Source organism: Camelus bactrianus, chromosome 1 (assembly GCF_048773025.1).
Source record: "Camelus bactrianus isolate YW-2024 breed Bactrian camel chromosome 1, ASM4877302v1, whole genome shotgun sequence".
NCBI classification, from domain to species: Eukaryota; Metazoa; Chordata; class Mammalia; order Artiodactyla; family Camelidae; genus Camelus; species Camelus bactrianus.
The window spans coordinates 8,805,410-8,830,629 of NC_133539.1; positions in this window are offsets into that span (position 1 = coordinate 8,805,410).

The window sequence follows — 25,220 nt, forward strand, 5'->3', positions numbered from 1 at the left end:
TACTCACCATAAATTAGGAGGCATTTTTTCCACCCTCGGGCATGATTCTTTCAAGGTCTCTGTGAGGAATGTACTGCTTTCCTTATTTCACAGATTAAAGGTAAGCTTGAGGAGGCTTCATTTCATAAAGGGTGAGTCCAGTCCTACTAGGGGTTTGGAGCCAGGACACCATCCAGGTCCTTCTCTCCAAGGGCCCTGTCCACCTCCCTACCACCGCCTCCCTAAGCCACCTCTCACTCTGGTGTCTTCTGGAACCCTGTCTCTGAACACGAGGGTTTCTTAAAGCGGTCACTTTATTTTATGGACATAGTGGACGATACTTTGTAGCAGTTTTTAATCTCCTTCTTGATCGTCCTTTAGAGTTGAAAAGTATTTCTGAGTCTCTGTGAGGAAACTCAGCCTTTCCCTGAAGCACATGTTTAGGCACAAGTGTGGGCTCCTCCGTATTGGCCATGAAGCCAGCTCTTCCACCAGGGGCGTCACTGGGGATTGTCTAAGCAGCGTCCTTGGGCCTCTAGCTTGTCCTAGAGAAACTTGGTTCTTTTCCAGTATTTATACACACACAGACCCAGAGCCATGGTCTCAGATGACCTATCCCCAGCTCCAAGGGGTACTGATTGGTCTAAGCATAACCCCCACCTCTTGCCATGATTGGTTTAAGAATGGACATGTGACCCAATTCTGGCCAATGAGACAAGAGGGGAATCTTAGGGAGGCATCCCTTCAGAGAAAAAAATTCTTTCTCTCTTAAGTAAAACTCACTAGAAGTTTCATACTCCTGTCGACATTTTACCCATACAAATTGCAATCCTCAGTGACCCCAGGTAAGTCAATTAAAAAAAAAAAAAAAATGTATGGAGTATTTTCAAAACACCATCTCATAGGTTTTGTTTTTGGTTTTGGTTTTCAACTGAGTTGAAATTCACAAGCATAAAATTTGCCGCTTTAAACGTGAACGTCCCAGTGGCAGTTAGTACATTAGCAGTGTGTGCAAACGTCACTTTCATTTGTTTCAAAATATTTTCATCACCTCATTAGGAAACTCTGTGCCCATTAAGCACTCCTCTCATTCACCCTCCTCCCAGCCTTCGGCAACCACTCATCTGCTTTTCGTTTCTGTGGATTTAATTATTCTGGGTATTCACATACATCAAATCGTACAGTGTGTGACCTTTTGTGTCTGGCTTCTTTTACTTAATGTTTTTGAGGTAGATCCACGTGTGTCATGTACCAGTACTTCATTCTTTTTTTTGCTGGATAATAGTCCATTGTCTGTAGATATCACAATTTGTTTATCCATTCATCCAGTAATGGACATTTGGGCTGTTTCCACCTTTTGGCTATTGTAGATAGTACCGCTATGAACATGTATTTACGTGCGTTTGTTTGAATACCTATTTTTAATTCTTTTGATATATACGTAAGCATGCTGAATCATAGGGAAATTTTAACTTTCTGAGGACCTTCCAAATCATTTTCCATAGCAGCAATACCACTTCACATCCCCACCAGCGGTGTGTACACATTCTCTCAACTTGCCCGTGATACCAATTTGATGCCCCGACTTGATGAGGTCAGGTTGTTTGATAAAGGAGTACCCTGAGAGTCAAGGACCTTACTCATCTCAGTTTGCCATGTCAAAATTTGATACTACATCTTTGACCAAAAGTCCCATTTTTTTCCATGGCATAAACTTCTCAGGTCTTTAGCATCCTCCTTTGGAGAGAAAAGGCACAGATCTATGATAAATAAGCTTGTCTAGACATTGATTAAGAATTATGGGAAAATCCCAGCTCAGAGAACCAGGCATTTAATATCATGTTAACAGAAATATCTGTGATTATCTTGCAAATCTACCATCTAGAATGATCCCCAGCCCATAGTAAATGCTCAGAAAATCTTTGAATGAGTGAGTCTTGTGAGTTCATCTGGGGGCCTCTTGTTTCTCCGGCAGTTAGCAATCCATGTGCTGCCTTTTCTTTAACATCCTTCTCTGCCAGTGTAGTTTTGCCAAGAGAATGAGGGACTGGATCCACCAGATGTGACAAAACTCTACCATCTCTCTAACCCTTTAAACTGAAACTATGCTTTTATCAAATATGTCAGTATCCTTCTTCAAACTGGGTGGCCATACCTATCTCAATTTGACTTGCTAGTTTCTAATTATTTAATCTAGAAACAGATACACTACTGGTACATTTTTAACCAGCATGTTTGTTATTTATTTATAAATCAGTTTTCATCTTTTGGGACTTTGATATGCTCTGGCCAAGAAGTAACTAGTACCAATTTCAAATAATGAATATCTTTTCTAGTTAATAGAAAGTCTTCCCAGATCAAGAAGGTTAATAAGTGATACTGTCACTTGGGCATGTTAATAAATTAAAAAAAAAAAAAAAAAAAGGCCGGGCTAACTGAAAAGCTGGAACTGAAAATAGATTATAGCATTTTGCCCGAAGGCTTTGGCAGCAATTGAAACAAAGTGTTTTGAAACAGAGCAAATTGGCATTTCTTTGACTTCTAATGTTCAGTCTCTCCAAGCAGGACACCTGGTTCAACTACACAAAACAGCCATTCAGAATTATAGTCTGGGCTTTTGTTATGCAAAAGGTAAATGAGGGCAGCAGGAACTCTTCCAGGAAAGGCTGTTTTTACTTTTTCCCTGGGGAGAGCTCTCATCAAAAAAAGAAGGGGAAAAAGAAAGAAAGAAAAAAAAAGAAAAGAAAAGCAAAAACTGCTGTTGACAGGAAATCGGGAGTCTTGAAAATGAGTGGGTTCTGAAATTAGTTTGTAGAAGAATATTTCACGCAGTGCTAGAAAGGGTTTCCACTGTTAGTGAATTAAATGGAAGCCCCATCCTTCCCTCTTCGGAAACACAATGTTATCACAGAACCTTTCGAAGAGTTTCTGGCTGGCTCTCCTTCCTTAACTCTCAATCTGCAGAGACTTGCTTTGGTTGGAGCTGCATTTATGTGCTAATGGAAGCAATGACCAGCACGCTGGTTGGCCCGTTAGAAGAGAAGCTTGGCCCCTAGATGAGGGCAAGCCCGTGGACATGCACACACTCATGTACATACATGCGGTTTGCATGATGCAAACAGTGTTGGAAACTAGACTTGAATTTAGCTCTGCAGTTTGCTGGCCATGCTGCCCATGCTGCCCAGACTATTATTGTAAAAGCCTGAGGTCCAGAATAAAAGGAGAATGAAATGAAGGTCATTTCACCAAAGAAAGTGCATCCAAGGCACCTGCCATTGGCTTCCATGACTTTGAACCCTTGGATCCATTGCCATCCCTTGAGTAGGGGGCCCCCCGTTATGTTGGGTGGGTGCTGGGCACATGCGGAGTCAGGCAGCTTCAAAATCTAATTGAAGAGTTTTCGCTGGAGGAGTATTGAGGGGGATCACACGTTGTGCACCCCAGGAACCTTCTCTACCTCTTAGGGCAGGTCTCCATTTCCTCCTTAGCTATTTGGCAGCTGTTTATTGAATGCTGTCTGTGTGCCGGCCTTGCTTTGGGGACTGGATACTCAACTGTGAATGGGACGAAGCCTGTGCTGTCATCGAGGTCACTTCCTAGAAAGGAAGACACATGGAAAGAGGCCAGTGAGTGCTCTAAGTGCAGGTGAGCAGAAGTGCTATGAAGAAAGAGGGGCGAGTTTGTAGGATTAGAGAAAGCCTTTGGAAGGAGCAGTGAAGGCAGATGTCGTAAGGTGGCAAAGATGCATCTGAGAAAGTCATGACTGGCCAGGAGAAGGGTCACCCAGGAGGAATACGACAGAGGTGGGTACGGTAGGCTGCACCAGAGCATGGGTGCCTGTGGGGCAGTGGCTCTTCAGCCTCTGCACTCTTGACATTTGGGGCTGGAGAGTTCTTTGCCATGGCAGAGGGAGGGAGGTCACGGTCCTCTGCAGAGTAGGACCTTTAGCACATCTCTGGCCTTTACCCACCAGATGCCATTAGCACCTCTGTGAACTGTGACTACCCCAAATGTTTGTGGACATCGCCAAACGTCCCAGCATGGAGAGGGGTGTACGTGTGCAAAATCGCTCCCTTGGGTTATGGCAAAAATAGGTCTTGGCAATGACCTTGGGTTTTATTCTAAATGCAGTGGAAATCTGCTGGAGGGCTTTGAGCAGGGGAGAGCTGCAATGTGATTTACATTCCAAAGGGAATGCTGGCTGGTGGGCAGGAAGTGTGACTGCGGGGGCTGGAGGTGGCCCCCCGGAAAGTGGCGGGAGCAGGAGCAGAAACTCGGGCTTCCACGGGAGACCTGGCCTGGGAAGAGAGAGCGCCGCATCCTCATGCGTGTCCCTGGGTATCTGACCGTGGCATGAAATGACCCTCCTTCACTGTCCAGCACCAACTCCAGTGTTGCTGAGTCAGCAGGGGTAGTGACCAAAGGCCTGATTAGAAAGGAAAAAGACACTTTCTTAGGTGGCTGAGAGCTCAGTGGTACGAGGCTAAGGCTGTGGGTTGGTCCACACACAGCCAAGCAGATTTGTACTCATGGCACCTCGGGCGCATGTGCCCTCTCTGGCTCGACCACGCTGCAGCTTCAAGGAGTGTCAACCATCAGTTCTTCTAGAAAACAGCCAGGTGGCACGCTTTCCTGTTGGAGGGTCACTCTTTCCTCACACTGTGTCCATCATGGAGAAATCACAGATGCCATCTTCCCATGGGTTGGGAAGCTTCCGGAAGTCAGCAACACGTCTTCTCATCCATGAATTCTCTCCAGCAATGCCGCTTCCTTTTTCAGTACCTTCTCAGAGAAAGAGCTTCACTCCTTAACCAGATCTTTTCAACTCCATTCCATGTCACCACTTCTCACCGCAGGTCCCGTTACGGGATGAAGTGTGTCTCCCGCAAATCATATGCTGAAGCCTAGCCCCCAGTGTGACTGTACCCAGAGGTAAGGCATTTAAGGAGGTAATTAAGGTTAAATGAAGCCATGAGGATGGGGGCCTATTCCAACAGGACTTATGTCTCTATAAGAAGAGGAAGAGGCACCAGGAGTGTCCAAGTGTGGAGAACAGGCCACTTGAGGCCACAACTCGAGGGTGGCCCTCTGCCTGCCAAGGAGAGGGCACTCAGGAGAGACCTGGCCTGGTGACGCCTTGATCTTGGACCTCACCTCCAGAATGGTGCGGAAACAAACTTCTGTTGTTCTGGCGCCCACGCCCCGGGTCTATGGCGTTGGGTTCTGAGCCCTAGCAGAGGAACACAGCCCCCCAGATGTCATCTTCCTGTAGCTAATGTCACTCTACCTCCGGGACAGTCATGTGTGACTTCAGCCTCTGTAGTACTTCTGAAATCCCTACTGAAATTCTCTCCACCCAGAGTTTGCCTCATATGGTGCTTCCTGATTCTCCAAAGGCCCCCCGGACTCCGCTCCTTGGCTTTGGCTCCCTGACTCATCTCTCTTGGCTCCACTCTCACACGTTAGTGCTCCCCGGGGTTTTGTCCTCAAAGCTCTTCACATCTCAAGTCTAGACACTCTCCTAGGAAGGCTCGTTTGTTCCCAGGGCTTTAACTATCACTTCCCTGCTGATGACTCACGCATTGCTTTTCCCAGACTCAAGAGCTCTCATGAGCTCCAGACCTGTACTTTCTGCCCCTAACTTGACCTTTCCCCAGTTAAGGATGTCAGCACCAAGCCTCTCACCTAAGCAAGATCTTTGAAAGGCACCTCTGACTCTTTTCTTTTCTCTTTTTCTTCAATTTCAGATGGCTCATGGGACCTTTTTGACATCGCTGTCTGCCTTCAGTGCATCATCTCCTAAATCAGCTTTCTTTTTTTTTTTTTTTAATGACTTTTTTTTAATGTGTGCTCTGATCATGCTATTTCCTTGCTTAAAAGTTATTACCAGCTTTCAATGACTGGTTGAGAAATCCTAAGTCCAGTCTCCAAAGCCTGCTACCTTCCCAGCAGCACCTTCCCCCGTCTTCCCACCCAGATAATTTTTGTTCCAGACACCAATTATGGTCCCTGAAACACACATTTCTTTGCCTTTTTTGTTTCTTCTGATTGTAATGGCTCCACCATCAACCCCATTCCTCTGTAGCCAGGCCTTCTCCTTTGTTCCTTCTCTACTTTGCAAACCATACTCATTCTTCCAGACTGAGTTTAAATGTTCCTTCACTCCCAAAGTCATCTTCTCCTATGCCAGACAGAATCCTCTGCTCCATGATCTGCATCCCCAAAGCCTTTTGCATGCCCAACTCTCCTGCTCGATTAATCTCCTTTACCATTGTAACCATGTTGTTCCCATCCTTGGAGAACTACATAACCTGGTATTACTCCTAATACCCAATATGGGCTCTCAAAAACACTAGTCAAATGAAGGAACAATGAGTGAATATCTTCTATCATTACCTCTGATGGAAAGCTCTTCCTCGTTCTGCCGTTCCTAAAACTCTGAGGTTGTAGTAAGGCTCACAATTGGAATGCAATGACAGAGGGTATAATTTTTTCAATAGAACTAGATTTAACGGATCAACTGGGGGAGTAGAAGTAAGAAAGTATACATTTTCATAGAAATCTTATGCTTCATTCCAAAATAAGTTGGGAACTAGCTGAGTAAGAGGAAAAACAAAAATAAAAATAGTATTAGCCATGTTGTGGAAGGCTATTATAGATTTTCTAACCAAACAGAAAATACAGAAGCTACAATGGTGACCAGGGACACCAGACACCCTGTATTGTACCAAAGCTTCACTCTAGCAAATGCTGTTATATTGAAAAACAGTTTTCAAAAGAGTTTTTTAAAATAATTGTAAATAGTAACCAATATGCTTCTTTATTAACTCATTAAAGAGGAAGATCTATTGCTGAGATGAATGACTTTCATTTCAAGGGAGTGATGAGCATTCACAATACTTTGATATATTTGCAACAACTGTAACACGGTTTGAAAATATCTGTGATTCCTATTGGTGAGACAGTCATACGTACTCCTGATATTACTTCCGTAGGTTGTCTATTTTCATGATTCAAGAAAATACTACATTTGAGTTAGAGATTAGTAAAAATAAAGATGCATTTTGTCTTAAGCCAGCTCACAAAAATGCTAACCATGGGAGAATTCCTGAGATACAGAGAGACTACTTTCCATCTACTCCTTCTTGGAGAAACAACCCTTGAGAAGCAACCTCTAGAGGGACCTGAATAGCCAATGGGCTCTTTTATCTCAGAATAACCAATAACGGATTCCTGGAGGGATGGCAGAGATTAATGTCACCATCAAGGACTTGAAAGACACAGGAATGGTGAGTCCCGTAACAGTCCCATTCCACTTGCTCATTTGGCCTGTGCCAAAGGCAGATGGATCTTGGAGGGTGACAATGGATTACTGTCAGCTTAACCAGGTGGCGATGCCAATGCAGTGGCAATGCCAGGTGTGGTTTCATTGCTTGAGCAAACTAACACACAACCTGGTACCTGGTATGCAGCTGTCAGCCTCATAAACGCTTTTTTCTTGAAACATGTATTAGCCAAGACCACCAGAAAGAGTTTGCCTTCAGCTGGCAACGCCAGCAATACAATTGCACCGTCCTACCTCAGGGGTGCTTCAACTTGCCCGCCCTGTGTCACAGTTCAGCCTGCAGGGACCTGGATTGCATTTCTCTTCCATAAGGTATTTATTATACTGGTCATTACATCAATGATATTATGCTGATTGGACCTAATGAGCAAGAAATCGTGACTACTCTAGACTTACTGGTAAGACATTTGCTCATCAGTGGGTGGGAAGTAAACCCAACCCAAATTCAGGGGCCTCCGACCTCAGTGAAATTTCTCGGTGTCTAGTGATGCGAGTCACATTGACATACTCCTTCTGAGGTGAAGGGTAAGTTGCATCGGCCACGCCTACAACCAAAAAGGAGGCACAATGTCTAGTGGGGCCTCTTTGGATTTTGAAGGCAACCTCTTGAGGACTTGGGTGCCCTGCTCCAGCCTATTTACTGAACGACTTGAAAGTCTGTTGGTTTTGAGTGGGGCCCAGAGCGGAAGGCGCTGCAGCAGGTCCAGGCTGCCCTGTACATTGTTGTGCCACTGGGACCCTGTGAGCCAGCATGTGCGATGGGGCCGGACGGGTCCAGGGGCGATCGGGGTGCCGTGTGGGCCGCTAGCAGGCCCGCGTGAGTGAGTCACAGTGCAGGCCCTTAGGCTTTTGGAGCAAAGTCCTACCATCTTGGGCAGAAGACTGCTCTCCTTCTGAGAAACAGCTCTTGACCCACTACTGGCTCTTAGCAGACACTGAATGCTTAACCGTGGACCACCAAGTTACCGTGTGACCCAAGCTGTGGTCACAAATAAGGTGTCTTCTGATCCAGCCAGCTATAAAGCTGGGCGTGCAGGGCAACACCATCACCAGATAGAAGTGGGACCTATGCCATCAGGCCTGAGCAGGCTCTGAAGGCATAAATAAGTTCCACCAAAGAGCGATCCACATGCCCGTGGTCCCCATTCCTGCTACCCTGCTTCCTCTCTCCCAGCCCGCACCTAGGACTCAGGACAGATTCCCTGCCATTAGTTGACAGGAGGGGGAAAATCTTGGGCCTGGTTTACATATGGGTCCACTTGACATGCAGACATCACTTGCAAGTGGACAGCTGTGGCGCTGCCGCCTTAGGGGACATTCCTGAAGGACAAGAGAGAAGGGCGGCCCTTCCAGTGGTGGAACTCTGAGCACCACACTGGGCTGCACTTTGCTTGGGAGGGAAGTGGCCAGCTGTGTGATTATACACTGCTTTATGGGCCGTGGTCAATTGTTAGGCAGGTGAGTCAGGGACTTGGAAGTAGCATGATTGGAAAATTGGTAACAAGGAAATTTGGGGAAAAGGTATACAGATAGACCCCTCAGGATGGGTTAAAAAAAAAAAAAGTGAAGATATTTGCACCCAGTGTGAATGCTCACCAAAAGGATATCTCAGCAAAGAGGCATTTTAATAATCATGTAGACAGGCTGACCTGTTCTGTGGGTACCAGTCAGCTCCTCTCCCAGTCACTCCCATCATCACCCAAAGGGCTCACGAACAAATTGGCCATGGGGACAAGGCTGGAGGTTATTCACAGGCTCAGTAACATGGATTTCCACTCACCAAGGCCAACATGGCCACGGCCACTCTGAGTGCTCCGTCTGCCGGCAGCAGAGGCCAACACAGAGCCCCCAGCGTGGCCCCATTACCAGGGATGACCACCAGCTAGCTGGTGGCAGGTTGATTACATCTGATCCTACTTCACAGAGGGTTACCACTTTGTTCTTCCTGGATAGACACTCTGAATATGGACTTGCCTACACTATACGCAGTGCTTCAGCCAAAACCACAATCCATGGACATATAGAATGCCTTGTCTGCTGTCATGGGATTCCACACAGCATGGCTTTTGACAAAGGCTCTCAATTCACAGCTAATGAACTGCAGTCATGGGCCCATGCTCATGGAATTTACTGGAATTTTAATGATAGTCCCCACCATCCTGAAGCAACTGGCTTGACAGAAAGGTGGAATGGCCTTTATTGACATTAAATTCTAAATTCTTTTTAATACTTTTAGCCACAAACTGGTAAGCTACTGTTTGAACTTGACTCAGAAATTTTTTTTAATTGAAGTATAGTTGATTCACAATGTTAGGTTAGTTTCTGGGGTACAGCATCGTGATTCAGTTATACATACATTTATATTATTTTCATTATGCGTTATTACAAGCTATTGAATAGTTCCCTTTGCTACACAGTAGGACCTTGTTGTTTATGTATTTTATATATAGTAGTTTGTACCTGCTAATCCCAAAGACCTAATTTATCCCTCCCCCACTTTTCCCCTTTGGTCACCATAAGTTTATTTTCCACGTCTGTAAGTCTATTTCTATTTTGTAAATAAATTCATTTGTGTCCTCTTTTCAGATTCCACATGTAAGTAATACTGTGTGGTATCTGTCTTTCTCTGTCTGACTTATTTCACTTAGTATGATCATCTCTGGGTTCATCCATGTTGCTACAAATGGCAGTATTTCAATTTTTTTTATGGCTGAGCGGTATGGAACGGCCATTTTAACACACATTTACAGTGCCAGCTAGGTACCAATACTTTGCAGGGCTGGGGCAAGGCTCTCCAGAAGGCCGTATATACCCTGAATCAACGTTCAGTACACGGTGCTGTTTCTCCCATAGCCCAGATTCACAGGCCCAGGAATCAAGGGTGGAAGGGGAGAGGCACCACCCACCATGACCCTCAGTGACCCACTAGCAAAACTTTTGCTTCCTGTTCCCATGACCTTAAGCTCTGTTGGCCCAGAGGTCTCAGTTCCAAAGGGCAGAGTGCTTCCACCAGGAGACACAACGATTCCATTGAACTGGAAGTTAAGACAGTCACTGGGCTACTTTGGGTTCCTCATGCTTCTGAATGAACAGGCCAAGAAGGGAGTGACTGTGCTGGCTGGGGTGACTGATTCTGAGCCACCAAAGGGAAAATGGACTTCACCTGGGCCTCCTGGAGGTCTCAGGACTTGTCAGCCTCCATAATTACATCAGCCAATTCCTTACCGTAAACATTTCTATAATAAATCTCTTTATATAATATATAATATTTATATATAACATTATATAAATATACACAAATTGTATATTTTTATACATCACATATAAAAATAAATATATTATATATACATATATATACTTACTATTGATTCTGCTTCTCTGTAGAATCCTAATTAATTTCAAAATAGTTATCAAAATCGTTTTTTAAAAAGTTGTAAACAGGAACAGTCATGCTTCTTTATTAACTCATGAAATAACAAGGCCTATCACCAGTCTGAATGATGTAATTCAGGGTGGTGATGAGCAGACGCAATACTGTGATGCGTTTGTAACAATTGAAACATGGTTTAAAAATATCTGTGGTTTCTACTGGTGAGGACATCGAATGTTCTTCTAATACCTGTTCTCTATTTTTGTGATGGAAGAAAATTCTACATTTGAGTTAGAGGTTAGGAAAAATAAAGATGTGTTTTTGTCCTAAACAAGCTCGTAAGAATCCTCCCTGTGGGTCCCTCGGGGTCCATGCAGCCCAAGAATAGGACATCTGAGATAAAGACAGACTACCGCTCCTCCGCGCCTTCCTGGATGACTTCCCTTTGAGGAACCACCTTTAAAGGGACAGAGTAAAGAGCCAGCGGGCTCTTTGATTCTCAGGATAACCAAACATCTGAACAATATTATGTGCACAATAGACAAGGAAACTGCAGGACTGACTTTGGTTATAAAAGAGAGAGAGAGAGAGAGTGAAGCGTCCTTTTCCATGATGATTGGTCGTGGAGACAAAAACTAGATTTCTTCTGCAAACTATTTTGGCCCCCGGGCCCCTAGCCTAGTGCTTCCGTGTTGCAGACACTCAATATTATTTCCTGAATTAATGATCACAGGGGCAGGGATTGATGAACTTACAGATGTCAAAGTTGCAAAGAGCGCAGTGGACTCACATGGGTGGTTTTATTTGTTCGTCTCCAGTGTGTCCCTCCTCTCTTCTCACGCCATCTGTGAGGCTTGTTCAGAGGCTAACTTCCCTTAGAGCAGCTGGCTCTCTTGGGCATCACCAGCCAGAAGCCAGGTAGCCTTACATTCGGTTCCTTCTGCACCAAAGGCAAAGGGAGCGAGATGACTCTGTCCAAATGACTTGGCATTCACTGTTGGTTTTCACACGGAGGAGAGCAAGGCTATGTCTCCTCAGGAACTCGGCCCTCATTGGTTAATGGGTCCTTTACTAAATGCACTCAGGAGAGCCAAGCACCCTCCTCATCAGATAAGAGGTTTCGCCATTTCAAGCAACTATATTTTGTGTTAATGAACTTACATATGAATCCTACTGTCTGCCCCAAGGAGAAATAGAAAATACAAAAAGAGGAACAAATATTTATCAAATCCTACAACTCAAATATACATACAACTAATATTTTATCATATTCGCTTCAAGACTGTATTAGCTTTTTTCCTTCCCTGTGGGGATTTTTGTCAAGGAGAATGGGAAAGGGGGATTGTATATGCTTGTGATGATTTTAGCATATGCTATCTTGTTTCCTTTCCCCATTTCTTAATATAATAGCTTTTTATTTTATACATATAAATTGTGTGTGTATATATATACAATTTATATGTATATGATAAAAATAAATGTATGTCTATAATAAAAATAAACATTATGTCTATACGAAATAAAAAATAAATTAAAAAATAAAATATAATAAAAATAAATATATACGCATATATGCTTTTATTTATCAGTATTCTTTTAATGGCTACATATTAACTTATCAATTAAATGTGTTCTCAGTAACAATACCTTCTCACTATTTCATCTTTTCTCTGTTACAGACAAGGCTCCCATGATCATCTCCATCCATCTATTTTTTCCTGTACTCACTTTTTCTTTGGGATGGTTTCCTAGAAGTGCAAATCCTGCATCAAAGAATGATAATTCTTAAGGCTCTTAATTTAAGTGTCAATCAAGCTGCTCTCAATATGGTTTCTTAAACTTGAATATATTGATGGCTTCTTTACCTAGTCCAGGGGAAATTCTTGAAATCTCAAACCATTGATTTTCTTTCCTGCCAAACAAATCTGGAACTTTCTCAGTGCCAGCACTTGAGGGGCAGGATATACAGCACAATATGGTTAAAAACACAGGCTTGGAGTTACATGCATGGTTTCAAACCCCAGCTCCGCCTCTTCCTGCTGGGTGACCCGGGGCCAGTTAACCAACCCCTCTGTGCCGAAATTTCCTTATACGAAAAGCGGGGCCCAGAAGTTGATGTTGGTAAATACGATTAAATAGCCTGCAAAACTTCCTTAATAAATAATAATACTTACCACATAGGGATGCCATGAAGATTAAATGAGCTGTTATGTGTTAAGTGGTTTGTCATCTGGGATGACTTCAAAACTGGTTTTACTGTCGGCCCCTGAGAGCACAGTGTGCAGTAACTGGTCCTGTAAACACTGATAAACTTGAGGCAGAGTTTGCCATCCTATTGTTTGCTTTCTACTTGCCCTGTTTCTATATTCCTTTTTCCTCTGCTCTTGCATGATTTTGGTTTTATGGCTTATTCACACTTTGTCCTGCTCCCCGTCCGTGAACGTGGGGGTCACCGTTTTTTCACGGCTGACTTAGAGATCTCTGCCCGCCTGCTTGGCTCACCAGTTGAATTCACCTCATTCGGACAACGCAGGAACTGCTTCCACCTCCCTTGCAACTCATTTGCTATTGTCATTTATTCTAATTGCATACATATTTCATACCTATTCAAATATTAGTATCTTAGATTTGTAGGGTCAACATTCATGTCAATTTACAGACACAGACGCCTTTTCTTATTCTTCAGTCCTTCCTGCAGCTCCAAGTCCCCATCTGGGATCACTTTCCTTCCTCCTGAAGAATGATTTTTATGTTTCCTGCCCTTTAATATTGTGCTAGTAAGTGCAAGCTTACCAGTGACAAATTCTCTCTGTTGTTTGTTTTTATGAAAATGGCCTTAATTTGCCTTCATTCTTGAAGAATATCTTTCACCCAATATAGAATTCTAGGTTGGAAATTAACTTAAAGCATTTTGAAAATTTTCTTTTATTACATTCTGGCTCCTATTATTTATTTTATTCTATATTTCATTTTAAATTTTATTTTATTATTTTATTAATTTTACTTTATTGTTTTTATTTATATTTTACAATTTGTGTTATTTTATTGTTTATTTTATTTTACATTTTATGTGTTTAATAATTATATTTTATTTTAAATTTCATTATTTTATTTCATTATTTTGATTTATTTTATTTTTGGGGGTGACAGCCGTCAGTCCACTACTGCTCCTTTGAAGTCAAGACACTTTGAAGTGTCTTTCTTCTTCTGGTCACTTATAAGATTTCTTCTCATTGTCATTGATTTTCAGCCATTTCCTCAGGTGTGATTTTCTCTGGATTGATAATGCTTCTTGAATCTCTACCAGTTTGGAAATTTGTCGACCACTACCTTTGTGTCCATCCCATTTTCTTTCTTTTATTCTTCTGGAAGGGACTTCATTACCTGTATGACAAATCTCACGGTGTTCCCTTTGTCTCTTACCCTTTCTTCTGTGGTTTTCATTCTTTTTTCTTTATATGATTTTTCTGGGTATTTTCTTTGAATCTATCTTTCAATCCACTGATTCTCTCTTATTCTTTAATATGCTTCACTCTTTCCACTGTTTTTAATTTCAGTTATTGCACTTTTCAATTCTAAAATTTCCCTTCAGTTATCCTGACAGTTCCCAATTTTTTTTCAAAATTCTTCATCTTTTCTTGCATCTCTTTGATGATTTACACTGTATTTTAAATTCTGTTGTTGGTAACTCTAATCTGGAGTCCTTCAGGGTCTGCCTCTATTGTTTTTTCTTATTCTCTCCTAGGTCTCGATATTTTTGATGAGCTACCTGCTGTATGTAAAAAATTATAAAATTTATTTAAGACTGTAATTTCCTAAAGAGATGATTTACTTTTGTTTGCGGCCAGGAGCACCAGCATTGTAGGGTCAATGTCAAGGACTGAGATGATCCTAAGGCAGGCTTTGCTCCCCCAGGGCTGTGCTGCTTCCACTCATGCTGGCTCCAAGGACGTAGGACTTGGTTGTCTCAACCCAAAGCATGAGAGGTTTTCCAAGCCCTTCCTGCTGGGGGGCCCTGAGCTCTGATTTTTTTTTCTCCGACTCACTGTGTGAAGTTGGAAAAAGCTCTGCATATATTTTCAAGTTCTTAGCTCCCTTTTCCAGAATCCCATTCACCTTTAGAATCAAAATGATCCCAAATGCTGGGACCATCTCTGTGTATTTCTATCTTCTCCTGGATCCTGGCCTTGTAAATCTTCACTGCGCTGACAACTCTCCAAAGACTTCAGTTACTTCAATTAGATGGGAGGTGTGTGTGTGATCTTCCTCCTTCCCTTCAGCAGAGACTTGGTTCAAATCATCTGCATCACCTAGTCTATTATTTCAAGAAGTAGAAGTTTGGAGTCAAGTTATTCAAAAGTACGGCTTTCTAAATTATTGTTATGAAAAGAGATCCAGGGGAAAACTTTTTAATTTCAATACTTCCAAACTTATTTTACTACAGATGGCTTTGTTTTTGTGAAGCAGCCCATAGAACAAATGTCCCATGGCATCTCAATTTACAAAAGGCTTAGATTTCAAAAGGCTGTGTCTCAGAACTTTGCCTTGTAAGTTCAAAGTGGTGTTGAACAAGGAGCCATTGTATTCACGTTTATGCAAAGTGAAGTTACGAGAGAAGAACTCTGTTTGATGGTTTTGTTGTGACTCATCCCACTCCATGTAACAACTGTCATTCTTTCACCACTTTTTTTTTTTTTTTGGATTATTTCTTCTTTTATTTTTATTGCAGTAGTACACACGAAGAACATGGGATTGGTCAAGAAGGCACTTTGGGACAGGTATGTAATAACATTTTAAAACAGGTTTTATTTTTCATCATTTTGTAACAAGCATTCATGTGTGTGTAACTCTATACAATGTTATCTAGTGTATGGAACCACGATATGGAACTGTTCTGTCACCACAAGGGAACTCCCTCATGCTGTCCTTTTGTCGTGGTACCCACCATCCTTGTTCCCTGGCAACCCCCAATCTATCCTCCATCTTTGTAATTCTGTCCTTTCAAAAATATTGTATAAGTGGAATCAAACAGCATGTACGTTTTTCACTAAGCACAATGTCCTTGAGGATTCTACCCAGTAAGAACATTTTTACTTAATCCAATGTCCTTTCTATCATATCCTTAAAAGGTGCCATTTTCTATTGTCTTTTTTTTTTTTTTTTTTTTTTTTTTACAGGTAAGACAGAAAACTGTCTAAAAATGCTAAGTGAATTAGTGGCAGATTTCTTTCAGTCTAGTTCAGAGTTACATAGAATAGAGCTTGTTTCTCCTAAGGCCAGTCCTTCTTGCTTCCTGACTAGTTTGGAACAACAGGTCAGCTGAAGGTCATGGTTGATAAATAGAATCCACTGAGTATTTAATCAGAAGTTTGTTATACAAAAATCAAATTTTTCTTGACTTTGCCTGCAGCAACTATCACAGTATCCCACTAAGTATGGACTACAGAGTGGGTTCCATGGAAATCATTCATACACTTACTGTTGAAAGAATGTCTAAATAGAATTTCTAATGTCTGAATAGAATTTCTAAACTCTTAGCTCAAGAGTGGATTACTTCAAAAACAAGAAATGAATGCATTGACTGTGTCTACAAGTGACGTTTTCTAGTTTTCTTCTTTATCTTCTCTCATCTTTGGGGGTTGGCTTAAAGGTCACCAAGTTTGGAATGAACCTAATAAAATTCAACAGCTTTCTGCAGTGGTGGAGAATGTTTTTGGAGGGGGCAGGAATATTTCATGAAGTCCAAGAGCAGACATTAACAATCTGAGGCTTGTAGAATCCCGTAAGAACTCTTGAAGAATCTTAAAAAAAAAAAAAGTACTGGATACAAAGAGGCCTAATTGATCTCTGTAGCCCATGTTTTCTCAAATGATCCCACAGAGCCATCCAGTGTAGCTCAAGGAAGCCTTTCACACCAGTCCTTACCTGCTGCAGACTTTCCCTGTGCGAGGCCCAGGAGAACATCCAGGGACTAGTGACACAGGAGGGGCGGGGGCAGGGAACAACCATTAAAAGAATGACCCAACAATTAGTACCAACATGGCGGAAGATTCAACTCCCAGTAGACCTTGAGCTTCATTGTACTCTCATTGTAATACAATAGCTGCTATATGGCCCTCCCACAGGTGCCATGGCAATTTAAAGGCTGACCATAAAAGGCCAAAAAGTGGGTGATGGCCCAATGCCTGGGACTCCCAGCCCCTTCCCCAAAGTAGTTGGAATAATCCTTTCACTTATTAGCATATGAAATTACTGAGTCCATAAAAACTAACAACCGCACACCTCATGGTGGCCCTCTCTTGCCTTCTGAGACCGCCTGCACTCTGTGGAGTGTGTATCTCTTTGAATAAATCTACCTTTACTTAGCTATGGCTCACTCTTGAATTCTTTCCTGCAAGAAGCCAGGGACCCTCACCTGGTGGGGTGTGTCCCAGGGACTCGCCCAAGACCTGGGACACGACCATCCTCTTGTGCCCCATTTTCCCGTATCACTGTATAAGCTCCACCTGAGTGCTGATTAGTCTGTAGCAAGTGTAGAGACACTTGGAATGGTAGAATTTAGCAACAAGAACGGAAGAGCATCATTGCACAGAATCTTACATGACTGACTTCTTCCTGACCAAACATCCCCCTGGAGTCATATTGTTTGGGAGAGTATGAAACATTCTTCCCGGCACAAGCAAATGTAGCAAAGTAATTTTAACTGAAGGAACCACAGCCAGGAAAACATTCACTCTCTCAGGCACATTCCCTCCGGAACTACCTTCATATGCATCTTCAGAAATGTGTTGGATACTGACGCTGGGGCCATGCTTAAATTCGTGTTCTCCTCTATAGATTCAAGGGCCGATCTTGTATTTGGGAAAATTAACTCTTGTCATTTATGCACATCTGTGATAACAGGTGAACTTCTCTCCCTTTAGGACTGTTTTCAATTCATTGAGTTCTTTTCCTCTGATGTTCTACCATCATGCCTGGATTTTTTTAAACTTGGACTCACAAGCAATTTGCCTTGTAAGGTATTTTTTATCAGTTTGAAATATGATAAACATTATAGTGGTTTAGCACAGATTTGGAAGTTGGAAGGTGTTTATCTAAACAGAGGGAGACTTTGAAGACCTTGACATTCTTCCATTAGTGCTTAAAGATTGGTTTTTCCACCAAATGAGGGAGACCTGTAAAATCCCTCAGCAAGAGAGAGGTAGCAGCTGGGAAGAAAGGTCTTGCCTAACCTTACTGATTTGTAGTTTGGAGGGCGGACTCAATTTAAGATGTGGAAAATTTAACTTGCAGGAAATAGGCTGAAATGCTGGATATTGAAGATAATGTGTCCTTGGCAAAAGGCAATATCCTTTTTCTAGGAAGAGAGCTTAAACAAGCCTTATTTAAAATAAAATAAAATAAAAATACAGGGTATATTGGGCACCAAATACGTCTTAAACAAATAACACTTGGGTGAGTTAACTGTAAAGGTACCAACTGTGCATTAAATTTTCCTCTAAATAAAAAACTCATGGGTATAACAAAAACTAAGGTGGAAAATTAATAGCTTTTTTTCTCACACAGTAGGGTAGAGGCCACCCACCCAGTCTGGGGGTCCTGCACCTCTCATATTTAAAGTAGATCAAAGAGCTTGAGAAACTAAAGCTGACAATCTCAGGATATTTTTATAACCCAAAGAGGGAAAAATTGTTTTGCAGTTTCCATTACACACAGAAAAGCAATTAATTTTATTGGGAGGGAGAAGCTTATAATATTCAAAGAAACCATATTAAGTGCATATATTGCTCCTCATTTTATTCATGGCACAAATGCCAAAATGCTTCATGGCAATGCTAGGGAAGGAAGGTGCATGGGAAATGAATATTTTCAGTAATCTTTTATTTAGGTTAATCGTTTGTAGATATCTACTGACTTCTCAAAAATGTCAATGTCTCTAAAGGTAAATTAATATTGTTGTTCTTTACAGCAAATGGCCATCCATGGTTTTCAGAAAGACCACGAGATAAAGTATAAAATGTTGCCTTAAAAGACCATCAACAACAAAGAGTCTGTTTTGCAAAAACCCCACCCGTCTAACAATGCGATCATTTTATCGACTTTTCCTTTGGAATATTCCTTCCCGAGATGGGGCTGCCCTGACTTGTAGAAACAATAAACAATCTTGAGAGATTAAAATAAATGACTGCAGGCTTCTTTTAATTTTTCTGCAAACCTTCTGTGAGAATAAAAGAATCACTATCCTTAAGTCACTGGAGAATTACATCATTGATCAACTATGTCCCTAGTGGGTAAGAGCTCAAGGTGAGACATGGCGCTTGTGAAAGGAATTGCTTCTTTGGTAAAACCCCTCAGCAATTAAAAGCTCCAGACAAAGGGCCTTCTCTCTCCATCTCTTGCACCCTCCACCCTTGCCCACCTCAACGGGGAAAAAGACCAAAAGTTTGGTGGTGGGAATGTGACATAATTCTGGTAATATTTTTCCTCTCTCTAAGGTTAATCGTGAAAATATTATGAGTTGTGGGTTTGAAGTGGTTTTGGCTAAAGTGTTTTCAAGCATTACCAATGTTGAACATTTTGAGAAAAACTTAGCGAATTGAGTTGAAACTTCATTTGTGACTTTTTTTTTCCAGCTCCTCTGCAGTGAGTTTTGGTTCATCTTGGAGACACTTCTGGCGCTGGTTCTATGGTGAGGTTCCTGAAAACCACTGCAGAGTCACCATTATGATGGAAAAGAAAGCAAGCTACTAAAAAAAGTATCTTCTGTTCAGCGGACAAAGACCTTCCTGGGGGAACAGAGTTGAGGTTGGGAGTCTAGACAGCTTTTCTCTGGAAAATGAAATGAAATGCCACAACCCATCAATAGGATTCTTTAAGATTCGCTTTGGGCAAAGAAAACTATCTGAATTTGTGCTTCTGGGCTGTTATTGCCTATGTCAGTTTGAGGGGTTGATACGACCATTGGCAAGTGAAAATGCTTTTACCATTTGGTTAACTCGCCTGGGAGTGTTAACGATGACGGTGATGAAGTTGATACTAGTGGCCGAAAGTGAGGGCTAACTCTGTGCTGGCTCCCCCACCAAGCATTTGATGTGCAAATCCCCGGTTAAACTTGTCAACAATTATCTGAGATAAATATGATCATTCCCACAAAGCAAAAGGTCATAAAATCTTACCCCATGTGCTCATGGTTGCACAACCAGAAAGGGATGCAGCTGAGAAGGGAGTGTAGATGTCTCTGAGCCTTTACCCATTCTATGATGGTCTTTTACGTCTGTTATATGAAGGTTTTGTACAAAACTTTCCATTGAAAAAGTGAGAAACATTCAGACTCTACCAGCTCTCCCAAACCAGTCTATTTTCACTTAATCAGTTGTTACGATGAACTGAGTCATGTCCTCCCCCAAATCTCATGTTGAAGCCCTAACCCCCATGGTGACTGTAATTTAAAGATAGGGCCCAAAAGGAGGTAATTAAAGTTGTGGGATCATAAGTGTGCAGTCTTGATCCCAGAGGATTAGTGGCCTTGTAGGAGACACCAGAGTGCTCTCTCCTCTGTCTCTGTCTCTGTCTCTCTGTCTCTGTCTCTCTCTCTGCCACATGAGGACAAGATCAGAAGGCAGCTCTGCAAGCCAAGAAAAGTGTCTCACCAGGAACCAGATCAACTGGCACCTTGATCTTGGACTTTCTAGCCTCCAGAGCTGTGAATAATAAGTTTCTATTGCTTTGGCCACCCAGTCTGTGGTCTTTTATTGTTGCAGCCCACTCAGACTAACCAACTGTCAAAAATAAGAAAGGAGGGAAGAAATATAAGAAAAGAATAAAAAAACAGAAGCAAAAGAAAGAAATCAAGTCACTCATAAACACATACATTGTTAGAAAAGTGACCCTTGAGGTCCTTTGTCCACTGTAACCAGCTGGCGGCAGAACAAAGACCACGATTTATGTCAAGTTTAATCAATTTTGCTCTTTAAAAGATTTGGTTTAGAAATAACCAGAGGGCTGGTTCATTTTTGTTAATTTTTAGACATAGCTATATTTGAACACAGTAAGGTGGTAGAATGGTGAAGTGAGTTCTAAGTTTTCAATAAGCATTCTATTCAGTACTTTGTTCCCAAATCATTATAATTCCATAGCAATGCTTAAAGGAGGGACATTTGGACTAGCATGTAATTTTCCAAAGCATCCAGAGAAAATACACCTAGTGCCTTTAATTGTCCATGTTCAGAAATGCAATTTGTATTTTCATCTTTCTGGGTTAAAAGTGTATTTCAGACAGGAAGAGTCTGGAGCTGCACATTAGCCCGGGACAGTCGCACTTCCGGCCACCCCGCCTGCGATCTGAGGCTGCAGCCGCCCCAGGCACCCTGCCAGCGGGGGAGAGGATTGTAAATCCGGAGAGGGAAATTTTGCAAACCCTTTATGCTTAATTAAAATAAATTTGGAGAAATATACTTAGGTAAGGAGAAATTCACTGCTTAATACTATGGCTAAATATCACCCTTCCCAGAAAAAAAAAAAAAATTGTAAAATTGCAATAGGGCTATGCATGTGAAAACTTGTCAGGAATCCTGGCCAGTGAATCAAACCAGGCGCTTTCATCAGACTTTCTCATCAAAAGCAGCGAAGGATGCTTTTGTATTCCAGGTGTAATTTCCAGACACAGAAGGAAGTTAAGGGGTTTTCTTTTTTTTTTTTTTAACATTTTTTATTGATTTATAATAATTTTACAATGTTGTGTCAAATTCCAGTGTAGAGCACAATTTTTCAGTTATACATAAACATATATATATATTCATTGTCACATTTTTTTCTCTGTGAGCTACCATAAGATCTTGTGTATATTTCCCTGTGCCACACAGTATAATCTTGTTTATCTGTTCTACATTTTGAAATCCCAGTCTACCCTTCCCACCCCCCACCCCCTTGGCAACCACAAGTTTGTATTCTATGTCAGTTAAGCGGTTTTCAAGGGCAGAACTGTCAGTGATTTTAGCACTGTCTTTGCTGTTTCCCAAAATGGAGAACGGAGCATAAAGAATAAGAAGTTAGGAAGGAAATTTCAAAAGCTGTAACTTTAAAAAATGCGTCCAGTGTTCAGGGGAGGGTTTAAGGCGTGGCCTGGGGTTCTGTTGGAGAGATGGCAGCCAGGTCTGCACTGGGCACAGCCTCTGGTTTCTCTTGCTTTCTTCAGACTCTGCCAACTTCTGCAGCTGCTACAGGACAGGTGAGAAATTGGCAGGGACGCTTGCTCTGGAGGAAATCAAGACTTTAGATTGTGTTAAAGGCACCAGAATGAGACTTCCATTTCATGCAAGCCAAAATGTTCAATTCCAACATTTTAAGAAGAGTGTGTTTTATTTCTGCCCACCTTTCAGGCTATGGTTCATGCCTTGGGGCACGTGGCAACTTCTTGCCCATCACCAATGCTAACCAAACCAACGAAATTTTAGGCTTGACGTAAATCTAAGCTTTTTCTGGGAAACTTCCTCCTAAGGGCCCTCTAGACTGCTTCCCTTGTCCACGGGACTCTTCTTTTGGTAAATTAATATCATCAACAAAATTCTTTGAAAGGCATCACTATTTAGCCTAATTAAAGCAATGTAAAAACTATCAACATTGAAATTTTCAAGGTGAATGTTTCCAAATGAAATGTACTCACTTTGAAAATTGTTCATAAGCTTATTTGGGGGACAAAATAATTAAATCATTCTAGATTCGAATCTACGACGCACTGAATCTATTCAGGAGGCTTGCTGCTATTTTCATAACACAAGGAGTAAGTGTTTGTTTATTCATTTATCTTGTCTGGCCTAAGACATTGTGCCGGTACAGGGAGATGTCATCTGTGGTCCCCCCTGTTCTTGCATCTCTAAGTTTCAGTTCTTGTTCTGTAGCAAATTTCTGTGGTCGACATTCTATGGAAACACCTCTTTACAATTAAGTGCCGTTTCCTTGGTACTGGAAATAGACCCCAGTTGACTCATGGGATGATTTCTAATAGAGATGACGTTACTGTTTTTTTATATTGTTATTATGATGGGTAGGTACGCTGAAGAAATGCTGAAGAGGAAACTTTACTATTATACTATATAGAAGAAACTATACTAACTTTACTATTTCCGCTGCATTATTTTAAGAAAAGAGTACGTGCCACAACGACGGAAAAACACGTCTGAATCACACAGCTGTGCAGTGGCAAGACCAGGTGATCAGTCCTCCCGGTTTGTTAGGGCTGTCCCAGGTTTAAAATGAAAATTTCTGTATCCCGGGAAATCTCTCAGTCCCCAGTACTGAACCCCAAACTTAGGTTTCTGTTGCCAATGCATACATACTCGGGCATGTGAAAGAATGAGCACGTGTGATGTATCGTTTGGTACCTTTATTCATTCTATATACGTGAAACATTTTTATATCAATACATGTAAGTCTGCAATATAATTTTTAATAGTTTCACATTATCCCATGGTGTGGATCTACCAAAACAAAGTTTATTTCACCAATTGTCTACTGACGGATGTTGGATTATTGCCAGATATTTGATATCATAAAAAATCCAATGATGGGAAAGATCTTTACACATACATCTTAATACACTTGTCTCTTAGGATAATTTGTTTAAAGCATTACCAGATCAAAGAGCATGCACAAATTTTAAGCTTTTGGTATATTGTCAAATTGCTCAGCAGAAGTGTTATGCCAATTTACTTTACCACCAGGAGCCCCATCCTCCCCAATAAAGGATTTTATCAATCACTTAATCATTCATAATTTGATAAGTGACTATCAATAATTCATTAATGTTTTTATTTATATTACTTTGATTATTAAGGAGAGCAAATAATTTTACATTTTAATTGGTCGTTTAAATCTTCTATGTAATTTTCTATTCATAAGTTTTTATCGTTTTATTAGATTATTCATCTTATTAATTTCTAAAGATGCTTCAAATAACTCTATCATTTACATTATAAGCATTTTTCCAAGTTAATGTTTGTCTATTTATTTATTTATTATCTTTTTGGCAAGGGGAGTTAATTAGATTTACTTGTTTATTCATTTTTCAGAGGAGGCACTGGGGATTGAACCAGGACCTCATGCATGCTAAGTATGCGCTCTACCACTTGAGCTGTATCCTCCCCCTTTATGTTTGTCTATTAATTGCCTTCATTTGTTGTTTGTAGTGACAGAGACCATGTAGATAATTTTGATTTCTAAATAGTCAAATGTTTTATTGGATCCAAAATTTTAAATGTGAGACATTTTTTTCTTGAGCTAAAGTAATTCAAACCTTTTCCTGTATATTTAAAAGAGAGCTCTTACATTCAGGCGTACGGGCCTCCCCATAATGCAGTGACCGGAGGCAGAGTCAGAAGGCTGGGACTCAGAGTCTGGCCCCGCGCTGCCCCCAGTCAGTGGCTGGCTTTGGACATGGTTTTCACATGTGTGAGATGAACCTCCTCAGGTCCCTGAAACTCACCACATGTCGACAAAGCTTGCTCTCCACGGATGGTTTTCAACCTAGGCTGCCCACAGTGATCGCCTGGGGCGTGATTAACACCCTGGACATTCAGGACACATCCCAAAGCATGTAAATTAGAAATCTCTAGGGCGGATTCAGGCATCCCCAGTTTTCTAAGCTCCCTGGTGATTCCCGTGTGCAGCCAAGCCTGAGACCATGGATCTGGACGGATGTTGAGTTTCCCAAACTTGCCTGATGATTTCTTTAATGGCTTACCAAGATCTGGCCTGAGGATCTGGAATATACTAACTCTGTGCTGGTTCCTGAGAATCTATGTCATTTGCAAGCTTTTCCACAATTTGTATTTTAATAACATTCCATTAGTCTGATGGTCTCCCTGGATGGTCTTCTTGCTGCCCTGTTATTGCAAAGCTGAAGTTATCAGTGAAGACTTGAATTATATCCTGGGGATGAGCATTCTGACACTGGTCTGCTTCTTTGACACCATCACAGATTATTAAAACTGTTTTAAGACATTGGGGATTTTCCATTCTAAATCCTTAAAAAGACTGAGGAAGGTACACAAATTCAGCCTGCTATTGAATGGCAAAACCAGAGAGAGGACTCAGGTACCCTGGCCCTAACCCAACACCGTTCTCACCTCCTCCTGCCTCAGTCTCTTCATCTATGAAATGGGGGCAAGCGTGTCTCTGGCCCTTCCTCTAAGGAGGGCTCCGAAAGCCGGTGAGGTAACATCTGCAGGGCTTGGGAGTGACGCAGATGAAAGGCACCGAACCGTAATGAGTACAAAGTACTATTTTTCATATTACACTTTAAAGCTCTGTCAATGTTGAAAGGACCTTTTTATATAAACAGGCAGAAACAACAGTAAAAAGGAAGTAACCCCTTTATCCCGCTTTTTATATTCCCAGACTCCTGTTACCCATTAATTTTTCTCAGTGTTGCATCAACAGCGCAGTGACCCGGCTGCAAGCAGGAGGAAAGGGCGTGTAGGTGATACAGCGCTGCTCTAAATGCTGCGCTCGCCGCTTCCGCCCTGGCTT